The 18,120-nt window shown below is 43.0% G+C and overlaps 1 protein-coding gene across 1 annotated transcript in view; it reads left to right on the forward strand.

Moving 5' to 3' along the window:
• RNF40 (ring finger protein 40) overlaps positions 1-18,120 on the forward strand; it is a 186,477-nt gene that overhangs the window by 20,912 nt on the left and 147,445 nt on the right. The gene's annotated exons all lie outside the window — the stretch shown is intronic.

An 18,120-nucleotide genomic window follows, 5' to 3' on the forward strand; every position in this document is an offset into this window, starting at 1 on the left:
CAGTGATCCAATCCCTGATATAATTGTGTGTCTTTTGACGTCCGTAATGGACTTGTGGACCTTTGGTAAATGGTGGAAAATTGGTGTTACCGGCTCTTTCACAATCAGATAGGTCAAAGGTCACTTGATCAATCACTCCCAGCTCAAGCCCATTGTCTAGCAAACCCCTAAGATCTCTCCCATAGATCAACGAAGGATTCTACTTCACAGACTGAAACTGATAAATCTACCTTTCTTTTTAAGATTGAATATATTCGTTCTTTATTAAAGGAAGCATTGTTTACTTTGGGTATTGAGGAATCTAGTCCTCTTGATAACAAAAATAGCAAACATTCAAATTCTGTTTTCAAAACTTCTGAGGTTACTCCTGAAGTTTTTCCTATTTCAGACTCTATTTCTCATATGATTACTAAGGAATGGTCTAAACTTGGTGCTTCTTTTAACCCTTCTTCTATGTTTAAAAAACTATATCCTTTATCTGTGGCTAATTTAGAGTTTTGGGAAAAAGTCCCTAGGGTTGATGGGGCCATTTCTACTCTCGCCAAACGTACTACTATTCCTATGGAAGATGATAGTACTTATTTTAAGGATCCTTTAGATAGGAAGATTTAATCCTATCTATTTACATACTGGCTATATTCTTAGACCTGCCATTTCTATGGCTGATGTTGCTGCTGCTTCAACGTTTTGGTTGGACAATTTAGCTCAACAGTTTAATTAGATCCTGAATTGTCTAGCATTGTTCTTTTACTTCAACATGCTAATAATTTTATCTGTGATGCTATATTTGATGTCATTAAGATTGATATTAAATCTATGTCTTTAGCTATTCTTACTAGAAGAGCTTTATGGCTTAAATCTTGGAATGCTGATATGGTGTCTATATCTAGATTACTATCTTTATCATTTCAGGGTAGTAATTTATTTGGTTCTCAATTAGATTCTATTATTTCCACTATCACTGGGGGAAAGGGAGTTTTTCTGCCCCAAGATAAGAAATCTAAGGGTAAATTTAAACTTCCCAATCGTTTTCGTTCCTTTAGTCAGAATAGAGAACAAAAGACCTCTCCTTCCCCTAAGCCCTTTGGCTCTAATTGGAGACTATCTCCAAATTGGAATAAATCTAAGCCTTATAAAAAACCAAATCCAGTCTCTAAGACTGCATGAAGGTGCGGCCATCAAACCAGTTCAACTGGTGGGGGGCAGATTGAAATTATTTCAACACATTTGGACAGTTTCTGTTAAAAATCAGTGGATTCAGAATATTTTTTCTCAGGGGTATTGAATAGGTTTTAGAATAAGACCTCCCATGGGAAGATTTTTTTCTTTCTCATGTTCCAACAAACCCTGAGAAGGCTCAGGTATTTCGGAAATGCGTTTCAGACCTAGAGTTTTCAGGGGCGATTGTTCCAGTTCCTCTGCAGGAACGGGGGTTTGGGTTTTTATTCAAATCTATTCATTGTCCCAAAGAAAGATTCGTTCAGACCAATTCTGGATCTGAAATTTTTAAATTGTTTTGTAAAAGTCCCAACTTTCAAGATGGTTACTATAAGGACTATTCTGCCTTTTGTTCAGCAAGGTCATTTCATGTCCACAATCGACTTACAGGGTGCTTATCTTCACATTCCGATTTATCCAGACCACTATCGGTTTCTTAGATTCTCTTTTCTAGACAAGCATTTCCAATTTGTCGCTCATCCATTTGGCCTAGCGACAGCTCCGAGAATCATTTCAAAGTTTCTCGGTGCCCTTCTATCTTTGTGAGTCTCCTTTATCTGATTTTCCATCAAGATAAAGCTGTTTTGCGGACTTCATTTAAATTTTTCTCCTAAAGTTGTGAATTCTAACACAATCAATAGGGAAATTGTTGTTCCTTCCTTGTGTCCTAATCCTAAGAATACTCTTGAAAGGTCTTTACATTCTTTGGATGTGGTAAGAGCTTTGAAATATTATGTTGAGGCTTCTAAAGATTTCAGAAAGACTTCTAGTCTATTTGTTATTTTTTTCTGGTTCCAGGAAAGGTCAGAAAGCCTCTTCCATTTCCTTGGCATCTTGGTTGAAGCTTTTGATTCATAAAGCTTATTTGAAGGCAGGGAAGTCTCCGCTTCAGAGAATTACAGCTTATTCTACTAGATCAGTCGCCACTTCTTGGGCTTTTAAGAATGAAGCTTCAGTTGATCAAATTTGAAAAGCAGCAACTTGGTCTACTTTGCTTACTTTTACAAAATTTTACCATTTTGATGTGTTTGCTTCCTCGGAAGCAGCCTTTGGTAGAAAGGTTCTTCAGGCAGTTGTCTGTTTGATTCTAGTGCCTTTTGATTTGAGTTTTTTTTTTTAAATTCTTTAAGAAAACTTAATTTTGGATTTAATTTCTCAGCGGATTTAGCTGTTATTTTATCCCTCCCTCTCTAGTGACTCGTGGTTTTCCACATCTTGGGTATTATATCCCATACGTCACTAGCTCATGGACTCTTGCCACTTACATGAAAGCAAACATAATTCATGTAAGAACTTACCTGATAAATTCATTTCTTTCATAGTTGCAAGAGTCCATGAGACCCACCCTATTTTTTGTGGTTATTTTTTTGTATAAAGCACTTTATTTCTCCTGTTAAGTGTAGTCAGTCCACGGGTCATCCATTACTTATGGAATATTTCTCTTCCTAACAGGAAACTGCAAGAGAATTACCCAGCAGAGCTTGCTATATAGCTCCTCCCCTCACCTATCATATTCAGTCATTCTCTTGCAGCCTAACTAAAAAGGAAGCTGTGAGAGATCTGTGGTGTTTTTTTAACTTAGTTTATTTCTACAATCAAAAGTTTGTTATTTTTAAATGGCACCGGAGTGTGCTGTTTATTCTCAGGCAGCATTAGAAGAAGAATCTGCCTGGGTTTCTTTCTATGGTCTTAGCAGACGTAACTAAGATCCACTGGCTGTTTCTCATCTGAGGCGTGAGGTAACTTCAGAGAAGGGGAATAGCATGCAGGGTCCCCCTGCAACAAATGAGGTATGCGCAGTAATTTATTTTCTGAGGAATGGAATTGACTGAGAAAATACTGCTGATACCATTGTAAAGTAAGTTCAGCCTTAAATGCAGCGATAGCGACTGGTATCAGGCTGATGTGTGTGTGTGTGTGTGCACTGAATGTATTTTCTAAGGAATGGAATTGACTCTGAAAATACTGTTAATACTGAAATAATGTATGAGCCTTAACTGCAGTAAAAGCGACTGGTAGCAGGCTTATTAATAATAATACATAGCTTTCAAATGTATGTTTAAAACGTTTACTGGCATGTTAATCGTTTTTTGTGAGGTACTTGGTGATAAAACTTATTGGGGCATGATTTTTACCACATGGCCATTTTTGTTTTCTGCATAGAAACAGTTTCTGAGCTTCCCCACTGTTGTAATATGAGTGGTAGGGGCCTATTTTAGCGCTTTTTTACACAGTAAAAATTCAGTCACAATCTGTCTACTTCATCCTCCATGATCCAGATCGTCTCTAGAGAGCTCAGGGGTCTTCAAAATCCATTTTGAGGGAGGTAATCAGTCACAGTAGTCCTGTGACAGTGTATTTGACTGTGAGAAAAACGTTAATTATATAATTGTTATCCGTTTTTGGGTACTAAGGGGTTAATCATCCATTTGCTGGTGGGTGCAATCCTTTGCTAACTTAATACATTTACTGTGAAAATTTGGTTTCTATAACTATTTTTGATCATTGTTATTTCAACTGTGTTAGTTTTTCTGTGCTTCTTAAAGGCACAGTAACGTTTTTTATATTGCTTGTAAATTAATTTTGAAAAGTATTTCCAAGTTTGCTAGTCTCATTGCTAGTTTGTTTAAACATGTCTGACTCAGATGAATCTCTTTGTTCACTATGTTTAAAGGCCAATGTGGAGCCCAATAGAAATTTGTGCACTCAATATATAGATGTTACTTTAAATAAAAGTCAAACTTTATATGTTAAGAAATTATCACCAGACAACGAGGGGGAAGTTATGCCGACTAACTCTCCTCACGTGTCAGTACCTTCGCCTCCCGCTCAGGAGGTGCGTGATATTGTGGCGCCAAGTACATCAGGGCGGCCCATACAAATCACTTTGCAAGACATGGCTACTGTTATGACAGAAGTACTGTCTAAATTGCCAGAATTAAGAGGTAAGCGCGATCACTCTGGAGTTAGAACAGAGCGCGCTGATAATGGTAGAGCCATGTCTTATACTGCGTCACAATTTGCAGAACATGAGGACGGAGAGCTTCATTCTGTGGGTGACGGGTCTGATCCGGATAAACTGGATTCAGAGATTTCAAATGTTAAATTTAAGCTTGAGAACCTCCGCGTATTGCTAGGGGAGGTATTGGCGGCTCTGAATGATTGTAACACGGTTGCAATTCCAGAGAAAGTATGTAGGCTGGATAAATATTTTGCGGTACCGGTGTGTACTGACGTTTTTCCTATACCTAAAAGGCTTACAGAAATTGTTAACAAGGAGTGGGATAGACCCGGTGTGCCCTTTTCACCACCTCCTATATTTAGAAAAATGTTTCCAATAGACGCCACCACACGGGACTTATGGCAGACGGTCCCTAAGGTGGAGGGAGCAGTTTCTACTTTGGCTAAGCGCACCACTATCCCGGTGGAGGATAGCTGTGCTTTTTCAGATCCAATGGATAAAAAGTTAGAGGGTTACCTTAAGAAAATGTTTGTTCAACAAGGTTTTATATTACAACCCCTTGCATGCATCGCGCCTGTTACTGCTGCGGCGGCATTCTGGTTTGAGTCTCTGGAAGAGACCATTCGCACAGCTCCATTGGATGAAATTATGAACAAGCTTAAAACCCTTAAGCTAGCTAACTCATTTGTTTCTGATGCCGTCGTACACTTAACCAAACTTACGGCTAAGAACTCCGGATTCGCCATTTAAGCGCGCAGAGCGCTGTGGCTTAAATCCTGGTCAGCTGACGTGACTTCTAAATCCAAATTGCTTAATATTCCTTTCAAAGGGCAGACCTTATTCGGGCCCGGCTTGAAATAAATTATTGCTGACATTACGGGAGGAAAGGGCCATGCTCTACCTCAGGACAGGGCCAAATTAAAGGCCAAACAGTCTAATTTTCGTGCCTTTCGTAACTTCAAGGCAGGAGCAGCATCAACTTCCTCCGCTCCAAAACAGGAAGGAGCTGTTGCTCGTTACAGGCAGGGCTGGAAAGTTAACCAGACCTGGAACAGGGGCAAGCAGGCCAAGAAACCTGCTGCTGCCCCCAAGACAGCATGAAGAGAGGGTATCCGGAAACGGATCTAGTGGGGGGCAGACTTTCTCTCTTCGCCCAGGCTTGGGCAAGAGATGTCCAGGATCCCTGGGCGTTGGAGATCATATCTCAGGGATATCTCCTGGACTTCAAAACTTCTCCTCCACGGGGGAGATTTCATCTTTTAAGGTTATCAGCAAACCAAACAAAGAAAGAGGCGTTTCTACGCTGTGTACAAGACCTCTTACTAATGGGGGTAATCCACCCAGTTCCGCGGACGGAACACGGGCAGGGATTCTATTCAAATCTATTTGTGGTTCCCAAAAAAGAGGGAACCTTCAGACCAATCTTGGACTTAAAAATCCTAAACAAATTTCTAAGAGTTCCATCATTCAAAATGGAAACTATTCGAACCATCCTTCCCATGATCCAAGAGGGTCAGTACATGACCACGGTGGACTTAAAGGATGCCTACCTTCACATACCGATTCACAAGGACCATTACCGGTATCTGAGATTTGCCTTCCTAGACAGGCATTACCAGTTTGTAGCTCTTCCCTTCGGATTAGCTACGGCCCCAAGAATCTTTACAAAATTCTAGGATCACTTCTGGCGGTACTAAGACCGCGAGGCATAGCGGTGACTCCGTACCTAGACGACATTCTGATACAAGCGTCAAGTTTTCAAACTGCCAAGTCTCATACAGAGATAGTTCTGGCATTTCTGAGGTCGCATGGGTGGAAGGTGAACGTGGAAAAGAGTTCTCTATTACCACTTACAAGAGTTCCCTTTCTAGGGACTCTTATAGATTCTGTAGAGATGAAAATTTACCTGACAGAGGCCAGGTTATTAAAACTTCTAAATGCTTGCCGTGTCCTTCACTCCATTCCACACCCGTCAGTAGCTCAGTGCATGGAAGTAATCGGCTTAATGGTAGCGGCAATGGACATAGTACCATTTGCGCGCCTGCATCTCAGACCGCTGCAATTGTGCATGCTAAGTCAGTGGAACGGGGATTACTCAGATTTGTCCCCCCTACTAAATCTGGATCAAAAGACCAGAGATTCTCTTCTATGGTGACTCTCTCGGCCACATCTGTCCAAGGGGATGACCTTTCGCAGGCCAGATTGGACGATTGTAACAACAGACACCAGCCTTCTAGGCTGGGGAGCAGTCTGGAATTCCCTGAAAGCTCAGGGATTATGGACTCAGGAGGAGAAACTCCTCCCAATAAATATTCTGGAGTTAAGAGCAATATTCAATGCTCTCCTAGCTTGGCCTCAGTTAGCAACTCTGAGGTTCATCAGATTTCAGTCGGACAACATCACGACTGTGGCTTACATCAACCATCAAGGGGGGAACCAGAAGTTCCCTAGCGATGTTGGAAGTCTCAAAGATAATTCGCTGGGCAGAGTCTCACTCTTGCCACCTGTCAGCGATCTACATCCCAGGCGTGGAGAACTGGGAGGCGGATTTTCTAAGTCGCCAGACTTTTCATCCGGGAGAGTGGGAGCTCCATCCGGAGGTCTTTGCTCAACTGATTCGTCGTTGGGGCAAACCAGATCTGGATCTCATGGCGTCTCGTCAGAACGCCAAGCTTCCTTGTTACGGATCCAGGTCCAGGGACCCGGGAGCGGTGCTGATAGATGCTCTGACAGCCCCTTGGGTCTTCAACATGGCTTATGTGTTTCCACCATTCCCAATGCTTCCTCGTTTGATTGCCAAGATCAAACAGGAGAGAGCTTTGGTGATTCTGATAGTGCCTGCGTGGCCACGCAGGACCTGGTATGCAGACCTAGTGGACATGTCGTCCTGTCCACCGTGGTCTCTGCCTCTGAGACAGGACCTTCTAATTCAGGGTCCTTTCAAACATCCAAATCTAATTTCTCTGAGGCTGACTGCATGGAGATTGAACGCTTGATTCTATCAAAGCGTGGTTTCTCGGAGTCGGTTATTGATACCTTAATACAGGCTAGGAAGCCTGTTACCAGAAAAATTTACCATAAAATATGGAGTAAATATTTACGTTGGTGCGAATCCAAGAGTTACTCATGGAGTAAGGTTAGGATTCCTAGGATATTGTCCTTTCTACAAGAGGGTTTAGAAAAGGGCTTATCTACTAGTTCGTTAAAGGGACAGATTTCTGCTCTGTCTATTCTTCTACACAAACGTCTGGCTGAAGTTCCAGACGTTCAGGCTTTCTGTCAGGCTTTAACTAGGATTAAGCCTGTGTTTAAGTCTGTTGCTCCGCCGTGGAGCTTAAACTTAGTTCTTAATGTTCTTCAAGGCGTTCCATTTGAACCCCTTCATTCCATTGATATCAAGTTGTTATCTTGGAAAGTTCTGTTTTTGATGGCTATTTCCTCGGCTCGAAGAGTCTCTGAGTTATCTGCCTTACATTGTGATTCTCCTTATCTGATTTTTCATTCAGACAAGGTAGTCCTGCGTACTAAACCTGGGTTCTTACCTAAGGTAGTTACTATCAGGAATATCAATCAAGAGATTGTTGTTCCATCTCTGTGTCCTAACCCTTCTTCAAAGAAGGAACGACTTTTGCATAATCTGGACGTAGTCCGTGCCCTGAAATTCTATTTGCAGGCAACTAAGGATTTTCGTCAAACTTCTTCCCTGTTTGTCGTTTACTCTGGACAGAGGAGAGGTCAAAAGGCTTCGATATCTCTCTCTCTTTTTGGCTTCGTAGCATAATACGCTTAGCCTATGAGACTGCTGGACAGCAGCCTCCTGAAAGGATTACAGCTCATTCTACTAGAGCTGTGGCTTCCACCTGGGCCTTTAAAAATGAGGCCTCTGTTGAACAGATTTGCAAGGCTGCGACTTGGTCTTCGCTTCACACTTTTTCAAAATTTTACAAATTTGGTACTTCGTCGGAGGCTATTTTTGGGAGAAGGGTACTTCAGGCAGTGGTTCCTTCTGTTTAATGTTCCTGCCTTGTCCCTCCCTTCATCCGTGTACTTTAGCTTTGGTATTGGTATTCCATAAGTAATGGATGACCCGTGGACTGACTACACTTAACAGGAGAAAACATAATTTATGCTTACCTGATAAATTCCTTTCTCCTGTAGTGTAGTCAGTGCACGGCCCGCCCTGTTTTTACGGCAGGTCTAAATTTTAATTAAACTCCAGTCACCACTGTACCCTATGGTTTCTCCTTTCTCGTCTGCTTTGGTCGAATGACTGAGTATGATAGGTGAGGGGAGGAGCTATATAGCAAGCTCTGCTGGGTAATTCTCTTGCAGTTTCCTGTTAGGAAGAGAAATATTCCATAAGTAATGGATGACCCGTGGACTGACTACACTACAGGAGAAAGGAATTTATCAGGTAAGCATAAATTATGTTTTTTTCCAGTTCCTCTTTTTGTATGCTTTTTACTCCTTCTTTTACACCTAACTTCTTGGCTATGCGTTAAACTAAGGTATGAGTGAGGTGGGAGGTGTATTTATAGGCATTTTGAGGTTTGGGAAACTTTGCCCCCACCTGGTAGAAATGTATATTCCATACGTCACTAGCTCATGGACTCTTGCCACTATGTAAAAAATTAATTTATCAGGTAAGTTCTTAAATAAATTATATTTATTTTTTCTTGAGCCTCTTGTTCCTAAGGACAGATTTCTAGACAGGTTCTTTTGTCTATGCAATTCGGTGCTGCATATATTAGACAAAGCTATGCAATGTACACCTAGTTTGTTGCTCTGAGTCTCATGTCTCCAAGGATGATGCTGTTCCGGCATTGCCACAGCTTTCTCCTTAAACGTCCCAAGCCTCAATGGCGTCACAGGCAGTGCCCTGCGGTTCCTCTCAATCTCCTGGAGGAGTTTATTTGCCTGCAGATTTTCAGCTCAGATATTCTTTGTGATATCTGTAGCTTTATCTGTTTTTTCCTATCCTATTGGGAAAACGCAAGAGGACATTTCAATGTTCAGATAGTAAGGTTCCTGCTCCACATTTTGCTACACAGGTAGCACTCTCTCCTAATCCTGGTAAGGAGAATTTGCTGGTAGTTTTTGAGGGTGAAATCTCAGATCTGGACAGTATAATTCCTTCATCTAATTCTGAAGGGGTGACCTTCAGGTGTATTTTTAAAGGAGGTTTTGGCTACTTGAACGACACCGATACTTCTGTCGTTGTAAACCTTGGAAGTTTTTTAACCCATGAAGTTCCTTCCTATGAGGAAGTGTTTCTAGATGTGTAATGGATATTTTCAAAGGAATAAGAGAAGCTATGGATCCCTTTTTTTTTTTTTTCCCTGTCTCCCGTCCTTGAAGGATTTGCCTGTCGCTGACTCCATTAAAATGCACAGTGCCTCAAGTAGAAGGGAGCTTTTCTACTATGGCTCAAAGAATTTCGATCCCTATAGAGGATAGCTGCTCCTTTACGGATCCATGAACCAGAAGCTGGAGGTTGGTTTGATCGTCTAGGGTTTCATGGAAACTGACGGTTTGTGTTGCCACTGTGTCAAGAGCGGCATCTTTTTGGTGTGATGCCTTGTCTAATTTCTCTTGCTGCCTAGCCCGCGGGGCGTTGTGGCTGAATTCTTGGTCAGCTGAGAAGCCTACCTGTGGCTTAGTGATACAGCCTAGGCTCTGCGAATCTGCAGATTCAGGTTCAATATTCTATTTGTCCAAGACTTGTGTCAACTGGTGTCATATTTAAGGTTACCTCCAAGTCCAAGCTTCTGGTGCTTCCTTAGTGATACCTTGTTTGGACCTGGTCTGGAAGATTTAACTTCTGTCTTACGGGTGGAAGAGGGCCTTTTCTACCTTCCATCAGAGGAATAGACTAAAGGAAAGTCTTCCTTTTCCTTTTACTGCTGGGTCAGTCCAGTCGACTGGGTTACCCAATCAGTCTTGGTCCTGGAGAAAGCAATCTAGCATCTGCAGTACAGGTATGATGAGGCATTCTGGTTCAGGACCTTCCTCCCTGGAAGTGTCAGTTCTAGTTCCGGTAAGGGAACGGGATTGAGGTATTTATTTTCAAGTTTCTCAGAGTACCTTCCTTCAAATAGAATTACATTATCTACAGTGTCTGTTCATGAAACATAGACCTGAAGGATGTGTATCTTTATGTCCTATTCTATGGGATCTTCTTAAGTTCTGAGATTCGCCATCCTAGAAAGACTCTTTCATGTCTCAGGGAGTTGCAGAGGTGTTTTCCTGGACTATATTTGGTCCAGGTGCCATCCTTTCTTCTAGCAAACTCTCTTTCAAGAGGATCTGGTCTCTTCTTCATGGCTCCCTTGTTCCGGCTACAGGGGTGATTTTCTCAGGGACCTTATTAGATTCTTATATATAAGAATATGTCTAGTAGAGGTTAGATAATTTGAGATTTCTTCCTCTTACCTCTTTCTGCAGTCTACTGTTCGTCCAAACAGCAAGCTCTAGTGGTCCGGTAGATAGCTTAACCATCTTGCAACCAGAGGGTTGGGAGTTTGAATCTTGGCTTCTTGGCTATTCGTTAAACTGAATTGTTGGTGTGGTGGGGGGTGTATTTATAGGCATTTTGAGGTTTGGGAAACTTTGCCCCTCATGGTAGGAATGTATATCCCATACGTCACTAGCTCATGGACTCTTGCCAATATGAAGGAAATGAATTTATCAGGTAAATTCTTACATAAATTTGTTTTTTATTATGGACCGCATGGTGTGCTTAGACGTTCAGACAGCGACATACAGATTGCGGTTATGTGTATGACGCTCTGGGACTAGTTAACGCCCAAGAAGGGCGGAGTTATTCTCCCACGCTCCCTGAGCGGGATAAGACTTGCCTTTTTCTTTAACCCTTCTTCTTATGTCCGTGTATAGTTTACCTAGAGTGTGAGTACTGTTTGCTTAATATATTTTAAAGGCACAGTTACACGTTTTGCTTCATCTAATTTAAAGACATAGAGGAACAAGGAGTTCCTTAGTGATGACAGAGGTATCCAGGATTATTCAGTGGGTGGAGTTGAACTCTTGCCATCTGTCTGCGATCTACATCCCAGGAGTGGAAAACTGGGAAGCGGATTTTCTGAGCAGACAAACGTTTCATCCGGGAGAATGGGAACTCCATCCGGAGGTATTTTCCAGCCTGGTACTCGGATGGGGCAGGCCGGAGTTGGATCTCATGGCATCTCGTCAGAATGCCAAGCTTCCGAGATACGGGTCCAGGTCCAGGGATCCTCAGGCCGAGCTGATAGATGCCTTGGCAGTTCCTTGGTCCTTCAAACTGGCTTATGTTTTTCCCCCGTTTGCTCTTCTTCCCCGGGTGATTGCGCGTATCAAACAGGAGAGGGCATCAGTGATTCTTCTCACTCCTGCGTGGCCTCGCAGGACTTGGTATGCCGATCTGGTGGCCATGTCCTCTCAGCCTCCGTGGAAGCTCCCATTGAGGAAAGACCTTCTCATTCAGGGACCCTTCCATCATCCAAATCTAGTTTCTCTGCAGCTGACTGCTTGGAGATTGAACGCTTAATTTTATCTAAGCGTGGGTTTTCGGATTCAGTTATCGATACTTTGATCCAGGAGCGTAAGCCTGTTACTAGAAAGATTTACCATAAGATATGGCGTAAATATCTTTATTGGTGTGAATTCAAGGGCTACTCTTGGAGTAGAGTTAGGATTCCTAGAATTTTGTCCTTTCTCCAAGAAGGATTGGAGAAGGTGTTGTCTGCGACTTCTTTGAAAGGTCAGATCTCTGCCTTATCTGTATTGTTACACACGCGTCTGGCGGATGTCCCAGGCGTACAATCTTTTTATCAGGCCTGTATTTAGACCTGTTACTCCTCCTTGGAGTTTAAATTTGGTTCTTAAAGTTCTTCCAGGGGGTCCGTTTGAACCTATGCATTCCATAGATATTAAGTTATTATCTTGGAAAGTTTTATTTTTGGTTGCTATTTCTTCTGCTCGAAGAGTATCTGAGCTTTCGGCGTTGCAATGTGATCCTCCTTATCTTATTTTCCATTCGGATAAGGTGGTGTTGAGAACCAGACCTGGTTTTCTTCCTAAGGTTGTTTCAAATAAGAATATTAGTCAGGAAATTGTTGTTCCTTCCTTATGTCCTAATCCTTCGTCTAAGAAGGAGCGTCTGTTACATAACCTAGACGTGGTCCGGGCTATGAGGTTTTATTTAGACTAAGGATTTTCACCAATCATCTTCATTGTTTGTTGTTTTTTCTGGGAAACGTAGGGGTCAGCAAGCTACGGCTACCTCTCTTTCTTTTTGGCTGAAGAGTATCATCCGCTTTGCATATGAGACTGCTGGACAGCAGCCTCTTGAACGAATTACGGCTCATTCCACTAGAGCTGTGGCTTCCTCATGGGCATTCAAAAATGATGCTTCTGTTGAACAGATTTGCAAGGCAGCATCTTGGTCGTCTCTTCATACTTTTCCAAATTTTCCAAATTCGATACCTTTGCCTCTTCTGAGGCTGTTTTTGGGAGGAAAGTTCTTCAAGCAGTGGTGCCTTCCGTTTAGGTTCCCTGTCTTGTCCCTCCCTTTTCATCCGTGTACTATAGCTTTGGTATTGTATCCCACAAGTAAGGATGAAATCCGTGGACTCGTCGTATCTTGAAAAAGAAAAGTAAATTTATGCTTACCTGATATATTTATTTATTTTTCGATACGAAGAGTCCACGGCCCGCCTTGTTAATTTAAGGCAGGTTATTATTTTTTGTTAAACTTCAGACACTTCTGCACTGTGGCTTTTCCTTTCTCTTCCTAACTTCGGTCGAATGACTGGGTTGGGAGGGAAGGGAGGAGCTATTTATACAGCTGTTGTGGTGCTCTTTGCCTCCTCCTGTTGACCAGGAGGCATAATCCCACAAGTAAGGATGAAATCCGTGGACTCGTCGTATAGAAAAATAAATAAATTTATCAGGTAAGCATAAATTTCCTTTTTTCCGGATATGGTGAGTTTACGACCCCACACTTAAAATTAAGACAGCTGTTTTTGACTAAACCTCATGCACCTCTACACCGTTTGTGTAATTCTTTTTCTTTTTAAAGACACGATGAGTCCACGGATCATCTTCATTACTTATGGGATATTCACCTCCTGGTCAGCAGGAGGCGGCAAAGAGCACCACAGCAGAGCTGTTAAATAGCTCCTCCCTTCCCTCTCACTCCAGTCATTCTCTTTGCCTACGTTTGTGATAGGAAGAGGTAAAGTGAGGTGTTAGTTTTAGATTCTTCAATCAAGAGTTTATTTTAAAGTAGTGCCAGAGAGTGGTACTTTGTCCTGGGGTGTAGCCTGGTTCCATTTCAGTCTCTAAAGCCACCAAAGCTCTACTGTAGAGCAATGGGAACTTGTGGGACATAATTCTCACTGCGCCTCCCATATTTGTGCTGCCCTATATCCTTCAGTCTGAGGTACTCACTGACTCTGCATTTGCTTCCTTCTCAGGCCAATGTGAGGGAGAGGACCTCTCAAGCTTGGGAACTGCCTTCCTGCCAGGCAGTGATTAAGGTAAGTGCTGCCTTTCTGGGACCTAAGGAGACTCAGTACATTTATTTAAAAATAGCACTATGGAACATAAGGGGTTAATGGTAAAAGCCTTTTTTTGTTGGGACTCTTTTTAAACTTTCAAGCGAAAGTTTTGGGCAGTGACTTATAGCAGGCACTGGGGCTGGACCAAGAGGGTGTGCAATATGTTACATGTGCTTTGTGTCTGGATGCAAATGTGGAACCACCAATCCCCTTCTGTCCTACATGTATTGAAAGGACTGTTAGTTTTAGGGATAACATTTTTACTGAACCAATCTCCTCTCAGGCAGATGTTGTCCAAGAGTCTTCTGATGAGGGTCAATTTATGCCGCAACTTTCTCCCCAAGCGTCCCAAAAATTAACGCCCCCACCAGCAGTGCCCTGCGCTTCAGCTGTAGTCCCTTCTGGGATTTCATTACAGGACATAGCGTCTCTCATGCCTTCCACTACCTCTGATGCCTTGTCTGCCTTTCCCATGTTGCAGGGCAAACGGAAGACCATTCCTGCAGTCAGTAAGGTCTCTGATGCAGTCGTGGCTATTTCGGAAGTCTCTTCTCGCCAATCGGAAGAGGAAGTTAACGTTCTAGCATCTGAAGGTGAAGTTTCAGATTCAGAGGATTTTTTACCTTTGACAGATTTGTAGGTGGTATCCTTTAGATTTAAATTAGAACACCTTCGTCTCTCACTTAGGATGGTTTTAATTACCCTAGATGATAGTGACTCCACAGTGGTGGTCCCCCTCCCAAAGTTTAGTAAACTAGACAGATATTTTGAAGTTCCTTCCTTTACGGATGTCTTTCCAGTTCCCAAGAAAGCCTCTGAAATCATTGCTAAGGAATGGGAGAGACCGGGTATCCCTTTCTCTCCCTCTCATATCTTCAAAGAAGATGTTTCCAATAGCTGATTCCATTAGAGAGGCTTGGCAGACTGTTCTTAAGGTGGAAGGAGCTGTTTCAACCTTGGCTAAGAGAACTACTGTTCCTATAGAGGACAGTTGTGCCTTTAAGGATCCAATGGATACGAAGTTGCAGGGATTACTCAAGAAGATTTATGTACACCAGGGTATGCAGTGGCAACCGGCTGTGTGCATAGCTACCATTACGAGTGCGGCAGCTTATTAGTTTGACGCTCTATCTGAGGCCCTCAGGAGAGAAACTCCCTTGGATGAGATCCAAGACAGGATAAAAGCTTTAACTTGCTAATACATTTATTTCGGACGCTTTCCTTCAAGTTATTAAACTGGGAGCTAAAATTTCCAGTTTCTCTATTTTAGCTTGTAGGGCCTTATGGCTAAAGCCTTGGTCTGCCGATGTTTCATCTAAGTCTAAGCTCTTAGCTATTCCTTACAAGGGGAAAATCTTGTTTGGTCCGGAGTTGAAAGAGATTATTTCTGATATCACGGGAGGTAAGGGTCATCTTCTCCCTCAATATAAGAGAAATAGACAAAAGGGACAACAGAGTAATTTTCGTTCATTTCGAAATTTCAAAGGAAATTCTTTCTCTTCCTCCTCTAAACCAGAACAATATAATACTACTTGGAGACCCAACCAGTCTTGGAACAAGGGTAAACAATTCAAGAAGCCTGCTGTTGAATCCAAAACAGCATGAAGGGCATGCCCCCGATCCGAGACCGGATCTGGTAGGGGGCAGACTTTCCTTCTTCGTTCAGGCTTGGGTTTGGGATGTTCAGGATCCCTGGGCAATAGAAATACTGTATCAGGGATACAAACTGGAGTTCAAAAGCTTTCCTGCCCAGGCAATATTTCTTCTTTCAAGATTATCTGCAAACCAGATAAAGAAAGAGGCGTTCTTACATTGTGTAAGAGACCTCTCCTCCCTGGGAGTAATTATTCCTGTTCCAGTACAGGAACAGGGGCAGGGGTTTTATTCAAATCTGTTTGTGGTTCCCAAAAAGGAGGGAACCTTCAGACCTATCTTAGACCTCAAGAGTTTAAACAAGTTTCTCAGAGTTCCATCATTCAAGATGGAGACTATTCATACCATTCTTTCATTGATCCAGGAGGGTCAATTTATGACGACAGTGGATTTAAAGGATGCATATCTACATGTTCCTATCCACAGAGATCATCACAGGTTCCTGAGGTTTGCCTTTCTGGACAAACACTTTCAGTTCGTGGCTCTTCCTTTCGGCCTGGCCACGGCACCCAGAATTTTCACAAAGGTTCTGGGGTCTCTGCTGGCGGTTCTAAGACCGCGGGGCATTGCAGTGGCACCTTATCTGGACGATGTTCTAATCCAGGCACCATCTTGTCATCTCATACCAACATTGTGCTTTCCTTCCTAAGAACTCACGGGTGGAAGGTAAATCTGGAAAAGAGTTCCTTAATCCCGAAGACAAGGGTGACCTTCTTGGGAACTCTAATCGATTCTATATCCATGAGAATTTTTCTGACAGAGGTCAGGAAATCAAAGATTCTTGATACCTGTCGAGCCCTTCAGTCCACTCCCCGGCCGTCAGTGACTCAGTGCATGGAGGTAATCGGACTGATGGTGGCGGGAATGGACTTCATCCCATTTGCTCGGTTCCACCTCAGGCCTCTGCAGTTGGACATGCTCAGGCAGTGGATTGGAGATTATGCAGACTTGTCTCCTTGAATAACCCTGGAACAGGAGACGAGGGACTCTCTTCAATGGTGGTTGTCTCTGGATCATCTGTCCCAGGGAACCTGCTTTCGCAGACCGTCCTGGGTGATTGTGACATCAGACGCCAGCCTTCTAGGGTGGGGAGCTGTCTGGGGTTCCCTAAAAGCTCAGGGAGTATGGACTCAGGCAGAGTCTGTTCTTCCTATAAACATCCTGGAACTAAGAGCGATCTTCAATGCTCTTCTGGCCTGACCTCAGTTGGTTTCGGCTCAGTTTATCAGATTCCAGTTGGACAACATAACGTCAGTGGCTTACATCAATCATCAGGGACGAACGAGGAGTTCCTTAGCGATGACCGAGGTAGCCAAGATAATCCGGTGGGTGGAGGCCCATTCTTGCCATCTATCAGCGATCCACATCCCAGGGGTGGACAACTGGGAGGCGGACTTCCTGAGCAGGCAGACTTTTCATCCGGGAGAGTGGAAACTCCATCCGGAAGTGTTCTCCAACCTGATTCTCAAATGGGGTCGGCCGGAGTTAGATCTGATAGCATCTCGTCAGAATGCCAAGCTCCCGAGATACGGGTCGAGGTCCAGGGATCCCCAAGCGGAACTGATAGATGCTCTGGTGGTTCCTTGGCTCTTCAGCCTAGCATACCTATCCCCCCGTTTGCACTTCTTCCTCGGGTCATTGCTCGAATCAAACAGGAGAAGCCATCAGTGATTCTCATTGCTCCTGCTTGGCCTCGCAAGATTTGTTATGCTGCTCTGGTGGACATGTCATCTCTGCCACCTTGGAGACTTCTGTTGAGGAAGGACCTTCTAATTCAAGGGCCCTTCCTTCACCCAAATCTAGTTTCTCTGAAGCTGGCTGCTTGGAGATTGAATGCTTAATCTTATCCAAGCGGGGTTTTTCTGATTCGGTCATAGAGACCATGATTCAGGCTCGTAAGCCTGTCACTAGAAGGATTTACCATAAGATATGGCGTAAATATCTCTATTGGTGTAAATCCAAATCTCTGCTTTATCTATTTTGTTACACAAATGTCTGGCAGATGTCCCAGATGTACAATCTGTTTGTCAAGCCTTAGTTAGGATCAGGCCTGTGTTCAAACCAGTTACTCCTCCATGGAGTCTGAATTTAGTTCTTAAAGTTCTTCAAGGGGCTCCGTTTGAGCCTATGCATTCCTTAGATATTTAGTTGTTATCTTGGAAAGTTTTATTTCTTGTTGCTATTTCTTCAGCTCGTAGAGTGTCTGAGCTCTCAGCGTTGCAATACTCTTCTCCTTCTCTTATTTTCCATTCAGATAACGTAGTTTTGCGTACTAAGCTAGGTTTTCTTCCTACGATTATTTCAGATAACAACATTAACTAGGAGATTGTGGTTCCTTCCTTGTGTCCTAATCCTTCTTCTCAGAACGTCTTTTGCAGAATTTGGACATGGTCTGTGCTTTAAAATTTTATTTACAAGCATCTAAGGATTTTCGTCAGTCCTTTTCTTTGTGATTTTCTCTGGAAAACGTAAGGGTCAGAAAGCTACAGCTACCTCTTTCTTTTTGGCTGAAGAGTATCATCCACTTTGCATATGAGACTGCTGGACAGCAGCCTCCTGAGAGAGTTACGGCTCATTCCACTAGGGTTGTTGCTTCCTCATGGGCATTCAAAAATGAAGCTTCTGTGGAACAGATTTGCAAGGCTGCAACTTGGTCCTCTCTTCACACTTTTTCTAAATTCTATAAATTTGATACTTTTGCCTCAGCTGAGGCCGCTTTTCGGAGAAAGG

Source organism: Bombina bombina, chromosome 11 (assembly GCF_027579735.1).
Source record: "Bombina bombina isolate aBomBom1 chromosome 11, aBomBom1.pri, whole genome shotgun sequence".
In the NCBI taxonomy this organism is placed as follows: domain Eukaryota; kingdom Metazoa; phylum Chordata; class Amphibia; order Anura; family Bombinatoridae; genus Bombina; species Bombina bombina.